We start from the raw sequence: 23,312 nt of genomic DNA, 5'->3' as shown, positions 1-23,312 counted from the left end.
TTAGAAAAGAGGATTTGGTCGATCATAGGTGATTGAGTTGGGTTTTGTGCAAGAGGTTTAAGGCCTCCGATATTGAGCTTAACCAAGACTATAATCAAACATGTTTGATGCAATAATATGCAATTCTTCTTTCTGGATTGTTGTCTGAATGTTTTGAAGTTGTTAACCTCTTTTGTAGTCAATATGACTCCATTGTGATGAGCAGTGTGCTTTATGCAGTGTGCCTTCCTGCATGTGCAGGCTCCTTTTGTAATCACATACATTCTACAAAAGTATCATCTGATTGTGGGTAGGGTTTCCCACCATGGTTTTTCCCTTTACTAGGTTTTTCACGTATAAATAATAGTGTTATGTGGTATGGATGCATGGTATTGATTCTCTAGTTTACAATTATGTTTTAATGCTTTATCAGTTATTCCAGTATCTATTTTCTATTATTCTGATACAAGGTTTTAAGTGTTTTAATTCACATAATCTATTGACAACTGATTCACCCCCCCCCCCTTCTCAGTTGTCCACCGGTTATCCTAATAGATCTTAATTTCATTACATTTAGATCTTAAAATCATACATTTAAATCTCATTCTCTAGGTTGTCATCTTGAGGATCAAGTGCTTGTCCAAGTGAGAGCCACCTTTCAAATCTTAGAGATCTTTAGAGATAGCAGAGCATGGAATGACTTTAAAGAGTTTGGATTCATTAGCTTGCTTTGTTTTGTTTTTATTTCTAACTCTAATGCAATGTTTCATGTGTATGTTTGAAGTGTTCTTCTCTATTGCAGGCTGATACCACATTTCCGACATATAGTTGCAAATGTGATGTTGATGGTTGTCATTGATGTCGACATACTATTTTGGGATTGGTTCTTTATGTTTGGCGATTCAGAAGATGTATTCTTGGAATGTTTGGTGCTCTGAAAGATGTGTTACAATTAATATTTAGTGTTGTTTGATCATGCTGATAGTGATTCAGATTTCTCTATTTATCATATATGGTACCATTAATCAATTATATTCATGAGTATCTTGGTTCCATTCATATTTTTTCTAAGTTGGCCAATGCTATTTTGGGTCTGGTTCAATTCAAAACTGGAAAATGAGCAACGAAATTTGTGGCATGAGCCATGTTTTGGGTCTGATATTTGTGATGGATGTCAAGCATTGATTTTTCCAATGAAATGTGTGTGGTATGGTCTACTTCTCATTATTTTCCACCACCAGAATGTTTAGTGTTGACCTATTTAAAATCTCTATTTGGTTGACTTTGAAGATTATGTTGTCCAGAGACAGTATAAGTAAGAGGATGACCTAAATGAATATGAACAATGGATGTATGGGAGATGTGTGAGACTAAAAAGGATAAGTCTGATCAAGATGTTGATATGTGAAGTGTGTTGTTGTTGAGAAGCACCAAAAGCAGTTTTGTTATTGTAGCTTATGTCACAGTGGTGGATTCTCTTTTCTTTCTCCTTCCTTCGATAATGAGCCTTTATGGGAAATGAGACCTTTGGCAGTGAGCCTTTCTGAGCAACGAGTCTCTATAGGAAGTGAGACCTCCAATAGTGAGCCTTTCTAGGCAATGAGCCCTCCTAGAGTGAGCATTCTGGTAGTGCGCCACCCTTTTGTAAAAATAACCTTAACTAGTGCTATATATTGAGAACTAACATTCTCTATTATTTTTCCCTTCTTGGATTTTTCACATCATATATGTTATTTATTGTGTGATATGCTTTGTGTATGTAATTTCATGTTATATCTAATTTAATTAATTCTATTGGTTACTCTAGATTTGCAAAAGAATTGAAGGAAAAAGGTTTAGTCATCAACTGATTCACCCTCTCATCTCATTTGCCCAAAGATTTAACAAAATGTATCTTCATCAACTATGGTGCTGATGTGAAAGGGTACAAGATTTGAGATCTAGTGGCTGAGAAGGTTCTCTATAGTACATAACTATAATTTTAAGAGAGTTGATACCTTATATTGTCATATTGTAGCCAAAGAAAGAGGAGAAAAGATACTAGGAGTTATAAATATGCATCTACAAAGTGGTTTTAGTACACTATAGATTAACTAAATCACTCTACAAAGCATCCAAATCACTTTGTTAAGTGATTAATCGCTAAGAAAGATTTTAGAGTTTTAGGTATTTCAATTGTTCATGCACCATTAATGGATGGAGATATACATTTCACAAAGTGGATACATCATTCAATAACATGTAAATTACAAACTAGGAAAGACAAAAATAAAAAATAATAATTATAATAAAAAACTTCAAAAAATGATAAACAAGGTAAAAGATTACCTTGGGATGGGGTCCCACTTAGCATGTTTGAATATGAAGACTAACATATAAGGTAGGAAGGTAGAAAATAAGCATAAAATATGGATCCCACCCCATATTAATTGTTCGCTGCTAATAGAGTGAAAGGAATGTAAATGATGATAAAATTATCTAGAGAACCTCTTACCATACAAACTTTTGATAACCTAAGTGTTGTTCTCCATGTGATGGTTGATGGCAAAATTTGAGTTTGGTTTCCTAATTTGACACCTTAACCTTGCTGCATAAAATATTCTTCCTTGATAATGGATTGTAAATAGTTTGATTTATGGATTTGATGGTGATAGATGAAAGGTTGATATTGCTTTAGGATGGAGAGCTAGGATTCTATGATAGGATATTTGAATTTGAAGTTGAGAGTAGGAAAGGTTAAATGTCAATAGTTAGTAGATGGAGGGAATAATTGACTTGATTAGATGAATGGTTTGGATTAAAAATTGGTTTGAACTTGGATTGAAGGTAGTTGGTGATGGGTGTCTAGGCTTAATTGGGTTGGTTTGATGACAAGGATTTAACATTGACATTATATTGCATTAGAGATATAAATTTATTTTATCTTTTTAATTGGGGATGCAATATGACTATCACATTAGTGGGAGATTAGATTATAATTTACGATTTTAGGATGATTACTCAAAATAATGAATTATCTAATAAATTAGGGAAATGTATGTAAAAGGTTACTTTAATTAAATATATATGATTTATTTAGTTAATGTGACCATGGAGAGGATGTTAGAGGATAAGCCATACCTAATTAAATAAAATTAAGTTATTCAATTAATTAGTGTTAAGATTATAAGTTGCTGAATAAAATTATTTTTTTGCCCTAAAAACAATAGTGCTAAATGATGTGAGTGCAAATACATGCCTAGTATGGTATTGAAAGTGGTTATGTTAGATGTTTTGATAGTGTGTGGTTAATTTAAGTATATACATAAACTAAAATTTGAAGTGGTAATCATATTAGATTAAATATGTGTATTAAATATTAAATCTTGAAACCCATAGTTTATATTCATAGGTGTGATCATTTCTACGAGCAAGAAAGGGACTTGGAAAGAAGTACATTGATTTAAATAGTTCAATATTGATTGTTTGATAAAAATCCAAGACTTCAAAATAATTAAGAATCAATTAGAGATGTCTATCATAATCAAATATAAAGCTAAATACTTATATTTTATTTTATCAGTTTCTAAAAAACATCCATTGATATATTATTATATATCATAATCAATCTCAACTCTCATATATCTAAATTATATTTATATTTACATATTGCATTCAATTAAAATCCCAAATCTTAATATAAAAACATGTTTTTCTTCTATAATATCATTGAATATTTAATAACATAACAATCATTAATATGAATTTATAGACTAATAAAAATCTAAGCACATCAAATGCAATGTTTAATTTTCTTGTCAACTTACCTCATAGCTTTGATCAATAAAATGTATACCGTTAAATTGATACTCAAGATATCCTTCCAAGGTTTTCATTCAAAGAAAAAAAAATTAAACTAATATTTTGTTAGATCTAAAACATTGGGGTGGAGAACTTGTACTCTTAAAAGAGTGGTCACAAATTGAAATCTTGTGTAAAATAGTTTATTTATACCTCAAATGTAGCATAATTAAGTGTCTCCTATATGAAATAGACGTAATCTCATATATTATAAATCATCTTAGACCCAAAAGAAAATCATGCCATATCATGAACAATAAAAGAATTCATTATTTGCAATGGCCAAGTATTGATGTATCGATCGTTGATGATTATATCAAAATCACCAAAAAATCAGGGATGAAAGTCCTGATGTTCCAGAATGCTAAATTCATTCACTCATCAATTATTTTCAATTACGTACACTCAGCTTTTGATAAGAAAGAAGGCTCTTAGCCTTTTGCATTTGTCTTTGACGTACAATAGTCTCTCTCCACCATATTGATTGAATGATTTTATTCTCTTCTTTCTCATAATCTAATCAACAATGTGTATATGGTGCTACCAAACCTTCATTGACATCTAGTATGAATCCAAAAGCCTTTCAATTCTGTGTTTGCAAAGAATATAATACACTCAAAACTTAATATCCAATTGGAGTAAAGACAAATGAATAAGCCTTAAACTACTTCTATCTCTCCTCCTTTCTCTCTCTCTCTTGGCGTTTCTCGAATGAAAGCCATATTTGTATTCCGAGCATAAAAAATTTGGATCATTCTGTTGTACGTTATGCAATTTTTCTATAGGAAAATATCATTGGAAAGTTGTTGGACGTTTCCATGGCTCGTCAATAGTGACAGAAAAGGAATAACCAGAAGATATCTATGTGGTGCTTTGTTATCCACTGTTTTGGGAAAGTGGAAGGTGAGGTCAGGAACAAAGTGGGCCTTGGGGAAAAGTCCGGAAAGGAACAAGCAAGCCCCACATTGTATCCCATGGAACAGATGGCAGTGAAATCACTAATATATATGGGGAGAGGATTTAGTATTGAGTAGGTTTTAATGGTTGTGATAGTAGTTGTTGATTTAATATTCATATTTATTGATTTAATGTTTAATTTTTTTGACAACATTACATCAATAATTGTCACTTTAAAAGTTGTTATTGCTCATGATAACCATCTATAGTTGTTAAAAGTAAGGTCCAGTCATGTGATGCCACATAAGCTGCACAACTATAGGTCTTCCTTTTGCACGACCATTGGTCTCACCTTTTTTTGGGCTGTTTTGGACACATTGGCAAAAAGCATGCTGATGTGGCACCATATTTGATGATGTCGACCTGAAACCTTAGTTATACACATGGGTTTTGCCAAGCAAATCACTTTGAAAAATTGAGAATAATTTGAAATTTCCATGTATAATTTTGAGAAGCACAAAGTTAGGGCGTTCAACGACTGAGTCATCTCCCCTAGGAGGGTATGTTAATTCCTTGGAACCACACTCCCCAAGTTAGCTCCATCTATTCTCCACACAAAATGGCACAGTAACAAAACCCAAATTTGCATGACACAATGAATATTCACAAGATTTTCACTCACCCAATCTTCATAATTTGTCTCCCCAGTATTGTTAAAACACAAAAAATCTAGTAAAAATATGTTGTGTTATGCAAATTCATGCATTTGTACGAATCATCATTGTGTGTGGAGAATAATTGTGTCCCTACTAGCCTCCCTTTCTAGGTTTGTAGTTATTGACCCACATTTTAATCATAATTTTTATGTAGGGGCAATAATTGGGCCATGGAGTATCTTATCATATATTAATAGAGGAAATGACCTAATAGTCACACATGTTCCAATAGTTGTTATAGCATTTGTTGATTTAATATCCAATATTTTTAACAATATTGTGCACCTATAATTGTGATTTTAAAGTTGTTGATGTTGATGATAAGTACTCATAATTGACTAAAAATGTATTCCTTAGGTCTAAAAGCAGTTCAACCCATGTGGTACTAGATCAACTCACCAATGAAACATGACTTAAAGCACAACTATTAGTTTCTTTTTTATGGTCTTTTTTGGACACCATGACGAAAAGCATGTTGATGTGTCTTTGAAACCTTAGTTATAAGCAAGGGACTTGACAAATAAGCTATTGTAAAAAAATTAGAGTGATTTGAAATTTTCATATAGGAGTTTGAGAAGCACAAAGTTAGGCTACTTAACTACTAGGTCCTCTCCTTTATAGTGGGCATGTGGTAAAAATTGGTAAATTTGAATACTAATCAATATAAGGGGATCTTAATGTGCATTTATGAGTATTAAAGTTGAGGTAAATATAGAATAAAATCTTAACTATGATTTCATGTCAAGAACGAAATTTGTAACATTCCAATCATCACTAGATTAAAATGTATCAAATAGAAGGAGAGCCAACAAGGTAGGGTGGCAATAAAGAGAAAGAGAAAGTGGTTTTCTAAATTCAAGATAAATCAAAGGCAATTCAAAGCAAGACCAAAGTATTCATGGCAAAGAAAGGTGAGAGGGAGGAAGTATTCTAGGATAATAAAGATTCGTATAACACCATGTCTACACTATTAATGAGGTCTTAAGAGATAATTTGTTATTAATCTCATGAATGTGAACAATAGACTAAAAAATTTAGAAACAAAGGGACAGTATCAAGACAATAAGATGAATTATATTACACATGTACACATGAAAGATGGGAAAAGGTTGTGTTGTATATGGGCTTGCCTTGGTCAAACCTAGTGTTGTTGCTCCCACCTCCATAAAATCAATTATGATGGTGATAAGGACTGCATGCTCTATGGGAGTAGAGCCTAATAAAATAACATAAATGGCAATCATCACCTTAGGCATGAAACCTTTTCTTGGATCTTATGTAAGGTGATAAAAATTCTCTATTAAATTCTTACAAGATGTTAGTACAACATGATAATAATAATAAACAATAAATGAAACTTGATAATAATTCATTGCATGCTTGATAATAGTCTTAGACTACTTAGCTTGATTGATCTTGAAATCTAGAGCTTGAGAGAGATTGATTAGATGATCTTCATATTGCTTAGATAGTCTATTTAAATGAGGAAGGGAGTCACATTTATATGTGACTTACACCTTTTCATGACTTACAAGTCTTTTCATAGTAACCTTTTAAATTTAGTCTAACAAAAAGGTCATGCTTATTAAGGTCTTGAAGTCATCATTTGAACCTTGTGATTTATAGTCAAATTAATAGAACAATAGCTCTGCCCTATTTAACAATTCAAAAGCTAAAATTAGGTGATTTGACCTATATATCCAATCTAAACCCAAGACAATCACATTTGTCATGCCCAACTCTTGGGCACGAACAAAATTTTTTTTTTTTTTAAATATTTAACTATTTAACGACTACTTAACTAATATAATCAAACTAAGTGCGATTAATTTAAATAAATAATAATGCGTTTTGGGTTGAGTCTAAACTATATTGGTATAAAACGGGTAATTAAACTCAATTGGGAAACATGGTTTACTAAGTTATCAACGAGCATATATTCCTCCCAAAAAGGGAAACCACTAAGCATCATTAATAAATAATTAAAAGTCCAAGTGTAACGATAAATTTCAAACTTAGGCGTTTTAAAATTTCTCTTATCTACTTATCCACTAGGATTTTAAGTTAGTTAACATCGTCATTAAAACACTTTACTAAAATATAACCCCATGGTATAAAGATACTCTATATCCTTGGATTTAATTGGCCCTCTTGGCCCTACAAATAACTTAGAGTTTACACCCCTAATTATTACTTAAATTCTAATCTACCTAAATATTCTAAAATCTTCTTATAAAATTTCTTCTACATTCAATAATAATTTAAAAGGAAAAAAATAACATTACTTAAATTCTAAAATCAATATATGAATCCGATTTAATAGAATAGTTAAACCCCTCTTCGATTTAAATCCTCTCTTAAAAAAAAATAATACCCTTCTATAAAATCTCTTCTTCCTATGCCCAACGTTGTAATACTTATTTTAACCAAATTTAATTCCTTTTAAATGTCATTTAAAGTCTACTTACATATATATATATATATATATGTATTTATATATATATAAAGATATATATATACACACACACACACACACATATATATATATATATATATATATATATATATATATATATATATATATATATATATATATATATATATATATGTTTTATGTAATCATTTATAAACTTAACTATAACCCTCTTATATGAGAGTGTTTTGACTTATAATCCCAAGAAAAAAAAACTCACATGTTCCTTTTAAATTTGTTAGAGTGTTGCCCTAACCCGAAAATTAGGGTTAGGGCGAACACGCTATTGCCCAAACCCCCCCCCCCCTTTTTTTTTTGGGGTGTGTTTTGTTTCCAAGGGCCGGGCGAACGGCGAAGGGGGAGCCGCGGGAGGAGGAACTGGGCGGAGTGTTTACCGTTGCAGGAAAGACGTGGCGCAAGAACTTCCGCTAAGTACGCAGCGTGGGAGGTTTGAGGGAGGCGTAGCGTGGGGAAACACCGCAGCGCGGCACCGCCGCCGGCCGCGGACGGCACCGCCCGCAGGCTGCCGCCCCCGCTAAACTCACTGCGCCTTGTTTCCTATGATGGTCCATTTCTCGGTTTTTTTTGCGTGTTTAAAATATATGCAAACAATACATTTATATATATATATATACACACAGTGTATCTGAATATAGTCACAGTGTCTCAGTTCCTGGCAGATTCTTTATATATATATATATATATATATATATATATAAATATATGTATGTCTCTATATATATATATATAAATAGGTATATGTTTTTGAATGATTTGCTTATCAGATTTTTTTTTTGTAAATTAATATTATCAGACTGTGAATATTAATATTTCCTTTTTGTATAATCAGATTGTCCAAACAACATTAAAGGAACTAAAGATATTTAAGTATATCTCTTTTGCTTCCATTTACTTATTTATTTATATCCCTTTTTTTTTTTTTTTATATAATCCCATATAGGCTTACCCATTGTGTTTTAATCTTAATTTGGTAAAACAACAAAATACATTTCAAGGGGATTTCTAAATCTGTATTCTATTTTAGTAACAAAATGATAACATTAAAAACTAAAAGTTCTATTTTTTTTTTTTTTTTTGCAAAGGATAAACTTGTTTAATAAATTTCTTTTCTGCAATAACCAGAAAATAAAAGGTTGTTTTATTAAATTTACAACAACATGGTTTCATTTATTTGCAGAATACATGAAGAATAAAATGCATCTACTTTTCCTTCCTTGTTAAACACAAAATTTTCATACAATCTAATATACTATTTCTTTCATTTGCAACTAACAAAAAAAAAAAGGAAAACATCATATATTTCATTTTCTTTTGCAAAACTACCAATAGGGGGAGAAACATGAGTATTCATTGACAAATATAAATACAAATAGACAAGGATACAAAATAACATTATTACAAATGGGATGAAATCCCAGCAATCCTTTTTTTTCTCTACTTAATAACTTGAATATAATACAACACTTTTCTCTTTCTTGAAAGTAAATACTACAGATGCTCTCTTTTCTCTTTTTATACAAACTACTACATTCAATCTATCTCCCTTTTGAAACACCTTTCTGCAACAAAAGAAAACAGCCACATAGCTCTTTATTTCATCTTTTCCCATTCCCATGCAACCTGCAATAAAACACATTTTGACCATGGGAAGCTCACCTCCCAGCCTAGGCTTACTAGAAGCCACCCCCGAGCTTGGAGAACCAAGCACTAGACGGGTTACAAACATGCAACACCACAACAAACATAGGAAAACACTTACATTCAAATTTCCCTTCCCAAGCTACACATTCACCACTTTCATGGTGACTCCTCCATGGGTGGAAGTGGACCAAGTACCAATGGGGAGAATGCATGCCAAAAACAATACCACATATGCCACCTCATGGCAACACAAAAGCAACCAAAAATACTTCCTCAATCCTTATGCCCCCCAAAAAGGCTCAAGGCCATATTTACTCCCCTTATGCCCCCCAAATGCATACACAAGGCTATGCATCAAGGGTCACCAAGGACACCCTTGAGAACACTCTCCACAAGGAGAGCCTCTCACCCATGGCTGTCATACTCCTTCCACCCCAAGATCTTCCTACCCTCCCAAGGATAGGAGATCTTGGATACTCCCAAAAACAACAAGAGACACAAACAAACACATGGAAAAGAAAACTACACACTTTAACTTCAACACAAAAACTTCATAAAGCACAATCTTTCAAGCAACTCTTTTCTTTTACAAAACCACATAAGCTAACATTTACAACATAACAAGAGGAAGAAAGAAGTAACCAACCTTATTCTGCCAAAAGGTTTGCTAAATTTAGTTGGGGATGAGCTGCCCAATTCCACACTAACTTTCTCCAAAATTCCACTAAAAGTGCTAAACTCCTACTAACTTTTTCAAAACAAGCATAATCTCCAAGAAAGGAGAGTGAGTGATTACTCACTAAGTTTGCAAATTCTTGCCTAAGAAGGCCTCTCACACACTTCCCAACCCCTTGGGTGAGGTGTGAGTTCCTATTGGTTGCCCTTCCCAAACTCTTGCACATTACTCAAATTGGAAAGGGAAAAGGTGGAAGAGGATGGGGAAGAGAGTTTAACTCCTAAGGGGAAGGTTCTCTATCCTAGGAAGAACTTTCTAAGTTCAATTTTCGTGCATCTTGAAAACACCACTTTTTGAAGTGACTTCATAGTCACATGGGAGAAGCCACATGTTTCAAAACACCCCTAACCCATAGGTATACCCTTAGGACCTTTGGAAAAGCCTAAAAACTTGCCCTAGGAGTCCATTAAACCCTTTGGAAACCCCTCTGAAGTTTACCTACGGGTCAAGCTTGAGTTGACCACTCCCATGACTCCCTACCCAAGACAAATTTGGGACCACACTCATGTTTTTGAATGGCTTTGGTAGAAACAAAACTCCCTCCAAGAGACAAGTCAACATCAATAACACTTACTCAGCACATGTGTCAAGTGACACAACAAAAATACAATATAAAAATCACACATGGAAAATTGGTCTCTTGAAGGATTACACAATTACATATAAATTAAATTTTACACTCAAGCATTATACACATCACAAATAAAATACATTACAAGGGGAGGGGTGTTGTCTCTCCAAATAGACAACTCCCGGCTTAACAAACGCACATTGGTCTAGGCTTGGTTCTCCATTAAATTCCATGGTCACATGGATAATTTTCCTGCGCATCTCAATTAGCACATTAGTAACTCCAAATAATCACAATTATACATAATCAAATACATGGATTCCATTGCAAATCAAACACTCATACATTAGGCAACAATAATTCAATATCTCATTTGTTTTCAAATTCAATTTCACATAAACAATTAACAAAATTTCCCAAAATTGAACCATTCATAAATAAGCATCATTTTTCTTTCATCAAAATAAAATCCTGCAAATTTCCAATAATGACATTCACCATCATAATGTAATTCTATTCTAGAAATCATATCTAAAGTTTCATAATCATCATGCATGAAATAAAACATCAACAAATGTCAGTGTGATCCAAATCATGGGATCATATAAGTTCTAAGTCCATAATGCATAAAATAAAGCATCCATAATAGTCTCAATATGCAATTAACTGAAAATGTCAAACTGAATCGGGGTAGGGCCTCACACCCTCCCCCTCTAGGCATGAACTTCCTCCTGGAGTTCATCAAAAAGGTGGGGGTACTGCGATCTCATAAGTGCTGCATCCTCCCATGAGGCTGTGACCTCATCATAGCAATCCCACTGGACCCTAACCTGGTTCAGCTCTCGCCCTCGAAGGCTCAGCGTCCGGCGTGCCAAAATGCGAATGGGCTCCAAAGCTAGCTGCCCGTCCGACTCCACCTGCAAGGCATCCCAATCTAGAATATGAGACTCATCATAGATATACTTCCTCAAAACTGAAACATGAAACACATTGTGGATGCGTGACAGGCTAGGTGGCAATGCTAGACGGTAGGCTACTGGCCCTATCCTCTCAAGGATCTCAAATGGTCCTACAAATCGAGGTGCGAGCTTAGAACCCTTTCCATAACGGATTGGACTCTTATGCGATCGCACTCTGAAGAAGACTCTGTCTCCAACTGAGTAGCTACGATCAACCCTCTTTGCATCTGCATATTTCTTCTGTCTATCCTGTGCCTCTCTAAGACGCTGCCTAATCAAATCCACCTGCTGCTCCATATCCCGAACTATCTCTGGACCAATAGCAACTCTGTCCTCTATGCGGTCCCAACTCAATGGTGTCCTACAAGGCCTGCCATATAATGCCTGATAGGGTGGCATTCCCAAGGACGTGTGATGCCCATTGTTATAGGCAAACTCCACTAAGGGAAGATACTCCTCCCATCTGGTCTGGTGATCCATGACATACATGCGGAGCATATCCTCTAACACCTGATTAACTCTCTCTGTCTGGCCATCTGTCTCCGGATGATAGGCTGTACTGAAATTGAGTTTGGTACCCATAGCTGCCTGTAATGCCTTCCAAAAAGAAGAAGTGAAGAGGGAATCCCTGTCGGAAATGATCTTACGTGGAACACCATGAAGTCTGACAATGTCTCACAAAAACACCTGTGCTACTGCTGGTGCTGTGAAGGTGGTACGAACTGGTGAAAAGTGAGCCACTTTGGTCAACTTGTCAACCGTCACCAAGATGGCATCATGGCGGCGAGATGACATAGGGAGACCAATGATGAAATCCATGGATATAGTGTCCCACTTCCATTCTGGTATAGCATGAGGTTGGAGCAACCCACCTGGATGGCTGTGCTCCGCCTTAACTCTCTGACACTCAAGGCATCAGGCTACCAACTCGGCGATAAGCTGTCGCATTCCTGGCCAATGATAAAGTTCTCTCAAGTCTGCATGCAACTTCTTGACACCGGGATGCGCTGCATACGGAGCTCTATGAGCCTCAGTGATAATGAACTCCCGCAATCCCCCGGAAGAAGGTACATAGATGCGCCCTCTATGGCGTAATAAACCATCGGGCTCTAAGGAATAATCCACATATTTCCCTTCTACAGTTTCCTGAGATCGAATAGCCTCGCAAACCTCTAAATACCATCTGTCCTCTGGCAATCGCTGCAAGATCCGATCTCTCAAATCTGTGCTCATAGACATGGTGAATACCTCGTGATGTCTCCTACTCAAAGCATCTGCAACTACATTTTCTTTCCCTTTGATGTAGTGAACGTCAAAATCATACTCACACAAGAATTCCATCCATCTCCTCTGACGTGCATTAAGATTCGACTGAGTGAATATGTACTGAAGGCTCTGATGGTCTGAGTGCAACTCAAAATGATGACCCAAAAGGAAATGTCTCCATCTCACAAGTGCATGCACTACGGCTGCAAGCTCAAGGTCATGAGTGGGGTAATTAAGCTCGTGAGTCTTGAGTTTCCTAGACTCAAACGCTATAGCTCTGCCATTCTGCATAAGTACTGCTCCTAAACCATCTAAGGAAGCATCTGTGCAAACCATGAAATCAGCTGATGGATCTGGTACTACAAGGATAGGTGCGGTAGTAAGTGCCTTTTTAAGTTCCTGAAAGGCCTTCTCGCACTTCTCCGTCCACTCAAACTTCTTCCCTTTGCGCTGAAGAGAAGTGATAGGATGGGCAATTCTAGAGAATCCCTCAACAAAACGTCGGTAATAACCTACTAAACCCATGAAGCTCCTGACCTCTGTCACACTGGTAGGTGCTGGCCAATCCATAATGGCTCTGATCTTTGATGGGTCTACTGAGATCCCATCACCGGATATAACATGACCAAGGTACTTGATCTCTGTCCTAAAGAAAGCACATTTCGACAAACTGCCATACAACTGATTTTCCCTCAAACACTGCAAAACCTGTCTCAAGTGCTCCTCATGTTCCTCCTCATTCCGTGAATATATCAAAATGTTGTCAAGAAACACAATCACAAAGCGGTCGAGGAATGTATGGAATACTCCATTCATGAGACTCATAAAGACTGCTGGGGCATTCGTAAGACCAAATGGGACCACGGTGAACTCATAGTGGCCATATCTAGTGTGAAATGCGGTCTTATGGATATCACTTTCTACTATCCTCAACTGATGATAACCTGATTTTAGATCAATCTTGGAAAATACTTTGGCACCTTGAAGTTGGTCAAACAAATCGTCGATCCTGGGCAATGGATATCGGTTCTTGATGGTTACTTTGTTCAACTGACGGTAATCCATGCATAGTCAGAGAGATCCATCCTTCTTCTTCACGAAGATGACTGGTGCACCCCAAGGGGATACACTAGGGTGAATGTGGCCCTTTTCTAGAAGTTCCTCAAGCTGAATCTTGAGCTCATTAAGCTCATTTGTAGTCATTCTATATGGTGCTCTTGAAATTGGTTCGGCTCTTGGAACAAGGTCTATATGAAAATCAATCTCTCTACGGGGCGGCATACCAGGTAACTCTGAAGGAAAAACATCTGCAAATTCTCTAAGGATAGGATGATCGTCAATAGATGGTTCCTTTTCCTCTTCTTCTTCTCTATCACTAATGGTGATGGCAAATAACTGACATCCCTTTCGCATGCTCCGCTTAAGCTGCATGGCGGAGATCATACGAAGAGACACGGGTCTCTGAATTCCAGTGATCACTATAGGAGAGCCATGATCATCCTCACACTCGATCCTTTTCAGGCGACAATCCATCTTGGCTCTGTGGGCATAAAGCCAATCCATGCCAAGTACAACGCCATAAGATCCAAGTGGTGTAACTCTAAGGTCTACTAAGGTGGTGATGTTACCCATCTGAAGCTGACATCCCTTAACCTCTGATTCCACTGACACTCTAGCCCCTGAAGCTAATTCCACTTCCCAACTGACCTCTTGCCTAGTTGCCACTAGCCCGCAACACTCCACAACCAATGGAGATATAAAAGAATCAGTAGCTCCTGAATCAAATAATATAGATACACTGCTACCTCTGATCATACCTACTACCTCAATAACCGTGGCCTGATGCTCTGCCTGGCAGTTGTCAACCGCTGCGAAGACTCTGTGGGACTTGCCCATGTCCCCAACTGTCGGCTCTGATGCTGCCATCCTCTGATTCCCTGTCATCTGACCCTGAGGACACTCTCTCGCTATGTGTCCCATGGCTCCACATGTGAAGCAAGGGCCTCGTGCCTGAAACTGTACTCCCTGTGGTCTAGAGAAAGACTGTCCCCCTGTCCTACTAGAACCACTGTACCCACCTCTAGAGGACTGCTGAGTCCTAGCCGGAGGTGTGTAAGGAGCCTGAGATTTCTGATCTCGCCTCTGACCCTGTGACTGCCACTGCTTGGGCTTTGTGCCCTGCTGATTCTGGGGAGGCTTTTGCCTCTGGTTTTGCTGTGACTGCTACGGAGGAGGGGGTTTGGAGAACCCCGATGAGTGCCTGTTGTTACCTTTCCAATGGGGTTTCTGAAACCCATAAGTCTGTGGTGAAGGGTTACTGTTCTGAAACCGATCCTTCGAGTCATGTGGTCTGGCCTGAATCTCCTCGGCTATCAAAGCCTTCTCCACGGCAACCTGAAGGCTCCCTGGAGCGGCCATCCTCACTGGTCCTGCTATGCCGGAATTCAATCCTCTGATAAATCGGTTGACAAGAATCTTTTCATCTTTCAGGTAGTCTACATAAGGTAAGAGTTCAAAGAACTTGTTCTCGTACTGTGTCACTGACATACCCTTCTGCTGGAGGTCATGAAACTCATCCACCCTACGCTGTCTGAAATGCTCTGATAGATACCTCTCCCTGAATCTCTCTGTGAAAATCTCCCAAGTGAGGGTCTCTATCTCTAAGCCACACTTATATTCTTCCTGTCTCCACCATGTGGAGGCTGTTCCTCGCAATAGGTGAACCGTTGCTCGTGCTTTTAGATTACTCTCATAAGAGCGCAATGCAAAGCACCTATCTAGGCTTAAAAGCCATGCCTCTGCCTCTACCCCATCGGTAGATCCTCCAAATGATGGTGGCTGAAGTCGCATAACCTCTCTGATTAGATCCCCTGGATCTCTACGTGCCCTATCAATATACACTGGTGCTACGGCTGGAGGTGGTGCTGGTAGGTGAATGGGTTCGGGCTCATGCACAGCCTGACTCTCTATGGGATTAGGAGGTGGACTCCTACTCCGTTCCCGTTCCACTGTTCTATGACTTCCTAAGTTCTGGTTTTCAACATTGTGATCTACTGCTGGAAGCCTATCCTGTACTAGTCCAATCAGGTTCTGAAGAGCTACCAAGATGTCTCGGTTTGGGTCAACTGACTGCTCGGGAGGAGCGGCTGGGTCCACTTCCTGGACCGATTCCTCCCTAATGACCTCTTCGCGTGCCATGCGTGCACGCCTAGGGCCTCTACCACGTTTGCGAGCTTGTCGCGTAGTTGGAGGCATCCTTTTTAAGAAAATAAAATAAAATGAAATAAATAACTATTTTAGGAGAAAACATTTTAGCTAGTTTAAAAATAAAATTAAATATAATTTAATTAATTAAATAATCATAGCGAAACGTAATGGAGTAAGGTTCCCTAGTGTTGGCAACCTTGCTCTGATACCAAAATGTCATGCCCAACTCTTGGGCACGAACGGAATTTTTTTTTTTTAAATATTTAACTATTTAACGACTACTTAACTAATATAATCAAACTAAGTGCGATTAATTTAAATAAATAATAATGCGTTTTGGGTTTAGTCTAAACTATATTGGTATAAAACGGGTAATTAAACTCAATTGGGAAACATGGTTTACTAAGTTATCAACAAGCATATATTCCTCCCAAAAAGGGAAACCACTAAGCATCATTAATAAATAATTAAAAGTCCAAGTGTAACGATAAATTTCAAACTTAGGCATTTTAAAATTTCTCTTATCTACTTATCCACTAGGATTTTAAGTTAGTTAACATCGTCATTAAAACACTTTACTAAAATATAACCCCATGGTATAAAGATACTCTATATCCTTGGATTTAATTGGCCCTCTTGGCCCTACAAATAACTTAGAGTTTACACCCCTAATTATTACTTAAATTCTAATCTACCTAAATATTCTAAAATCTTCTTATAAAATTTCTTCTACATTCAATAATAATTTAAAAGGAAAAAAATAACATTACTTAAATTCTAAAATCAATATATGAATCCAATTTAATAGAATAGTTAAACCCCTCTTCGATTTAAATCCTCTCTTAAAAAAAAATAATACCCTTCTATAAAATCTCTTCTTCCTATGCCCAACGTTGTAATACTTATTTTAACCAAATTTAATTCCTTTTAAATGTCATTTAAAGTCTACTTACATATATATATATATATATATATGTATTTATATATATATAAAGATATATATATATATACACATATATATATATATATATATGTTTTATGTAATCATTTATAAACTTAACTATAACCCTCTTATATGAGAGTGTTTTGACTTATAATCCCAAGAAAAAAAAACTCACATGTTCCTTTTAAATTTGTTAGAGTGTTGTCCTAACCCGAAAATTAGGGTTAGGGCGAACACGCTATTGCCCAAACCCCCCCCCCCTTTTTTTTTTGGGTGCGTTTTGTTTCCAAGGGCCGGGCGGACGGCGAAGGGGGAGCCGCGGGAGGAGGAACTGGGCGGAGTGTTTACCGTTGCAGGAAAGACATGGCGCAAGAACTTCCGCTAAGTACGCAGCGTGGGAGGTTTGAGGGAGGCGTAGCGCGGGGAAACACCGCAGCACGGCACCACGGCCGGCTGCGGCCCCCGCTAAACTCACTGCGCCTTGTTTCCTGCGATGGTCCATTTCCCGGTTTTTTTTGCGTGTTTAAAATATATGCAAACAATACATTTATATATATATATATATATATATATATACACACACACAGTGTATCTGAATATAGTCACAGTGTCTCAGTTCCTGGCAGATTCTTTATATATATATATATATATAAATATATGTATGTATCTATATATATATATATAAATAGGTATATGTTTTTGAATGATTTGCTTATCAGATTTTTTTTTTGTAAATTAATATTATCAGACTGTGAATATTAATATTTCCTTTTTGTATAATCAGATTGTCCAAACAACATTAAAGGAACTAAAGATATTTAAGTATATCTCTTTTGCTTCCATTTACTTATTTATTTATATCCCTTTTTTTTTTTTTTATATAATCCCATATAGGCTTACCCATTGTGTTTTAATCTTAATTTGGTAAAACAACAAAATACATTTCAAGGGGATTTCTAAATCTGTATTCTATTTTAGTAACAAAATGATAACATTAAAAACTAAAAGTTCTATATATATATTTTTTTTTTGCAAAGGATAAACTTGTTTAATAAATTTCTTTTCTGCAATAACCAGAAAATAAAAGGCTGTTTTATTAAATTTATAGCAACATGGTTTCATTTATTTGCAGAATACATGAAGAATAAAATGCATCTACTTTTCCTTCCTTGTTAAACACAAAATTTTCATACAATCTAATATACTATTTCTTTCATTTGCAACTAACAAAAAAAAATAGGAAAACATCATATATTTCATTTTCTTTTGCAAAACTACCAATAGGGGGAGAAACATGAGTATTCATTGACAAATATAAATACAAATAGACAAGGATACAAAATAACATTATTACAAATGGGATGAAATCCCAGCAATGCTTTTTTTCTCTACTTAATAACTTGAATATAATACAACACTTTTCTCTTTCTTGAAAGTAAATACTACAGATGCTCTCTTTTCTCTTTTTATACAAACTACTACATTCAATCTATCTCCCTTTTGAAACACCTTTCTGCAACAAAAGAAAACAGCCACATAGCTCTTTATTTCATCTTTTCCCATTCCCATGCAACCTGCAATAAAACACATTTTGACCATGGGAAGCTCACCTCCCAGCCTAGGCTTACTAGAAGCCACCCCCGAGCTTGGAGAACCAAGCACTAGACGGGTTACAAACATGCAACACCACAACAAACATAGGAAAACACTTACATTCAAATTTCCCTTCCCAAGCTACACATTCACCACTTTCATGGTGACTCTTCCATGGGTGAAGTGGACCAAGTACCAATGGGGAGAATGCATGCCAAAAACAATACCACATATGCCACCTCATGGCAACACAAAAGCAACCAAAAATACTTCCTCAATCCTTATGCCCCCCAAAAAGGCTCAAGGCCATATTTACTCCCCTTATGCCCCCCAAATGCATACACAAGGCTATGCATCAAGGGTCACCAAGGACACCCTTGAGAACACTCTCCACAAGGAGAGCCTCTCACCCATGGCTGTCATACTCCTTCCACCCCAAGATCTTCCTACCCTCCCAAGGATAGGAGATCTTGGACACTCCCAAAAACAACAAGAGACACAAACAAACACATGGAAAAGAAAACTACACACTTTAACTTCAACACAAAAACTTCATAAAGCACAATCTTTCAAGCAACTCTTTTCTTTTACAAAACCACATAAGCTAACATTTACAACATAACAAGAGGAAGAAAGAAGTAACCAACCTTATTCTGCCAAAAGGTTTGCTAAATTTAGTTGGGGATGAGCTGCCCAATTCCACACTAACTTTCTCCAAAATTCCACTAAAAGTGATAAACTCCTACTAACTTTTTCAAAACAAGCATAATCTCCAAGAAAGGAGAGTGGGTGATTACTCACTAAGTTTGCAAATTCCTTCCTAAGAAGGCCTCTCACACACTTCCCAACCCCTTGGGTGAGGTGTGAGTTCCTATTGGTTGCCCTTCCCAAACTCTTGCACATTACTCAAATTGGAAAGGGAAAAGGTGGAAGAGGATGGGGAAGAGAGTTTAACTCCTAAGGGGAAGGTTCTCTATCCTAGGAAGAACTTTCTAAGTTCAATTTTCGTGCATCTTGAAAACACCACTTTTTGAAGTGACTTCATAGTCACATGGGAGAAGCCACATGTTTCAAAACACCCCTAACCCATAGGTATACCCTTAGGACCTTTGGAAAAGCCTAAAAACTTGCCCTAGGAGTCCATTAAACCCTTTGGAAACCCCTCTGAAGTTTACCTACGGGTCAAGCTTGAGTTGACCACTCCCATGACTCCCTACCCAAGACAAATTTGGGACCACACTCATGTTTTTGAATGGCTTTGGTAGAAACAAAACTCCCTCCAAGAGACAAGTCAACATCAATAACACTTACTCAGCACATGTGTCAAGTGACACAACAAAAATACAATATAAAAATCACACATGGAAAATTGGTCTCTTGAAGGATTACACAATTACATATAAATTAAATTTTACACTCAAGCATTATACACATCACAAATAAAATACATTACAAGGGGAGGGGTGTTGTCTCTCCAAATAGACAACTCCCGGCTTAACAAACGCACATTGGTCTAGGCTTGGTTCTCCATTAAATTCCATGGTCACATGGATAATTTTCCTGCGCATCTCAATTAGCACATTAGTAACTCCAAATAATCACAATTATACATAATCAAATACATGGATTCCATTGCAAATCAAACACTCATACATTAGGCAACAATAATTCAATATCTCATTTGTTTTCAAATTCAATTTCACATAAACAATTAACAAAATTTCCCAAAATTGAACCATTCATAAATAAGCATCATTTTTCTTTCATCAAAATAAAATCCTGCAAATTTCCAATAATGACATTCACCATCATAATGTAATTCTATTCTAGAAATCATATCTAAAGTTTCATAATCATCATGCATGAAATAAAACATCAACAAATGTCAGTGTGATCCAAATCATGGGATCATATAAGTTCTAAGTCCATAATGCATAAAATAAAGCATCCATAATAGTCTCAATATGCAATTAATCGAAAATGTCAAACTGAATCGGGGTAGGGCCTCACAACATTCACACAAGATAAGGAATATACACCAAAATTGGTGCTAGACCCAACATGAAATTGTAAGTGGCTCGATAATGTAGTGTCAGAAATTTCATAACCCTTTGAAATTCAACCTATTCTTTTGTAGCCACTTTAGTGTCCATTCCCCTAGCATTTGAGTGGGCTCATTCAACCCTTGCATTAGCCTTTTCCCTCTCAGGATGCTCAAGTCACCTTTCAGCAGCTATCCTTCAGCTTCTGTTTCATGTCAGTTGCGTATTTCTCTTGTCGCTTGTCATTTTTGGGCATGATTCATCTGGACAGTAACGTGCCACATGGATGTTATCACATTGTGCGTTAGTCCCATGACATCTTAACATTTGAATGTCGATTCTAAGAGCACTTTCTACTTGTCACCTGCACTTGTCGATGGAAACGGCTTGGAATCTTCTAAACAACTTGTCGACCCCTCTTTTCCCTCCTCTTCTCTCATTTTAAATCCATCTCTTTCATTCATGCAAGCTCTCTTAGCTCTCTAGCTTCTCCAAGCGCTCTCTCTTTCTCCTTCAATCTCTCTAGTTCCTGGATACAATCTCTCTTGTTCTCTTAGCTCTCACAACTTTCCCTTGTTCTCTCTTGCTTGCTACAATAGTCTCTAGTTTTCTACAACATTCTCAAGCTCTCACAATAATCTTTTGCAACTCTCTTGGATTTCTCAAGACTCTTTGGTAATATCTTTCTATCATTCCATCTATCCTATCTTTGACCATCTTGGGATTTATCACATCTTCTATCTATTTAATCATTTTATCATTCTAGTTATTTATCTTTTGATCTATCTATCTATCTGGGTTGTCCGTGGAGGTGGGAACACCAAAAAATGGGTTTGACTAAGGAAGGATTCTTAACACAACCCCCAACATTTTCCCTCTTCTTCGTGTGTGCAGGTTCGTGTTCATGAGGACCTTACTTAGTGGGAGGCTTCATAGCTTGGACCTCTTGTATATTTATGTTTTGCCTTATCCTTCGTCCTGATATTTGTCTTTCCCATATTTATTGGATATTTTACATCCTACGCATGCATACGGACGTTACTATCCTTCTATATGGATCTATGTCCTTATTCATACAAGACTCCAACGTGTCGCGCTATTGTCTCAGACACACGCACTCGTCCTATCTACAAAGACATCTCAGGGCTATCTAGGGACCTCATATGTCTTGCATTAGTTTAATTTTGTTATTTGGTATCCCTTGGCTCACCCTAAGCACTAGTTTAAGTGATGTAGTAGTGGATAGTTTTTTCTCTGAGATTCATCATCTTAGAGGTGACAAATTACCACCTCTATAGATAATATATGATGCTACAAAGACATGAAACCATCAAGTAGTAAAAAAAAAATAGTTGTGTCTAAGTGTTTGTTCCTTGATACTTGATGGCAATGACTTTTCTTTTGGATTTTCTTTACTCTCTCTAGTGATGCTCTCCCTCTCATCCTTAGAGGGAAAACACTTTCATACATCCACCTCATTAACCCAAGATAAAGTAGTTAGTTCAATATTAAAATATCTACAAATACATATGTTGATTCCCAAAAAAGGCTCTCACCAATTTTCAAGGGCAATTCGAGAAGTTCACAAGCATGGGACCTAGTGCGTCTTGTGAAACAACCTCCAAGATTTTAGAGGTCAGCTCTTCACATTCTAGAGGGGATGGAAAAGGATATAAATACGCAAAACAAAACAATCTGCAAACCTATCCTAAAGTGATACACTAAAAATTTAATTAGGTTCACCTTCATTTATGCATAATGTAGTCCATAACCATAAAACATTTGCAAAAATCTCAAAAGAGCACATGCATGATTTGAAATTTCTAAGATATAATTGATGCTTGCTAAAATGGACACAACAAACAAGCTCAAGGTTAGAGTTAGCTTTCAACCAAATAAGCATACAATGAACTTTAAAATCAAAACAATCATACCAAAAAAGAATGAAGACAAGAAATAGAAGCTTGGGATGTAGCAGAAGGAAGAAATATCCCCTCAAAATGCTCCCATTGATTGTCATGTTTACTTTCCTTTGTTCTTCTCCTCTCCAAGATCCAAAACCTGCTTGAGTGTAGCTCTCATTTTTAACATGTGGCCATGGATGCCAAATGAAGGATTGAATGGTTGAAAATGAAATATAACTATGCAAGTGCAAGAGATAGTATTGCAATGAAATGCTAATGAGAAAGCTCTATTTCTCTATAATAACTATGCTAAAAATGCTTCCACTTTTTCTTGAGGATGATGGTAATTCCTTTTATAGGTAAAATTGGCAATTGGATGGCTAGGATTGATTTGGCTTAGGAAGAGCTAGGATTTCATGAGGAGGGCTTGATCCTCAATCCATGTTTGTAACTTCCACCAATGCCATGGTGTCAAGTGGCACCATGAAAAGGCTTGAGAGGAGAGGGAAGAAGCATTAAATGCT

The sequence above is a fragment of the Cryptomeria japonica genome, chromosome 1 (genome assembly GCF_030272615.1).
Source record: "Cryptomeria japonica chromosome 1, Sugi_1.0, whole genome shotgun sequence".
In the NCBI taxonomy this organism is placed as follows: domain Eukaryota; kingdom Viridiplantae; phylum Streptophyta; class Pinopsida; order Cupressales; family Cupressaceae; genus Cryptomeria; species Cryptomeria japonica.
The sequence above is the reverse complement of the archived record's forward strand: the minus strand, read 5'-3'. Positions refer to the sequence as shown.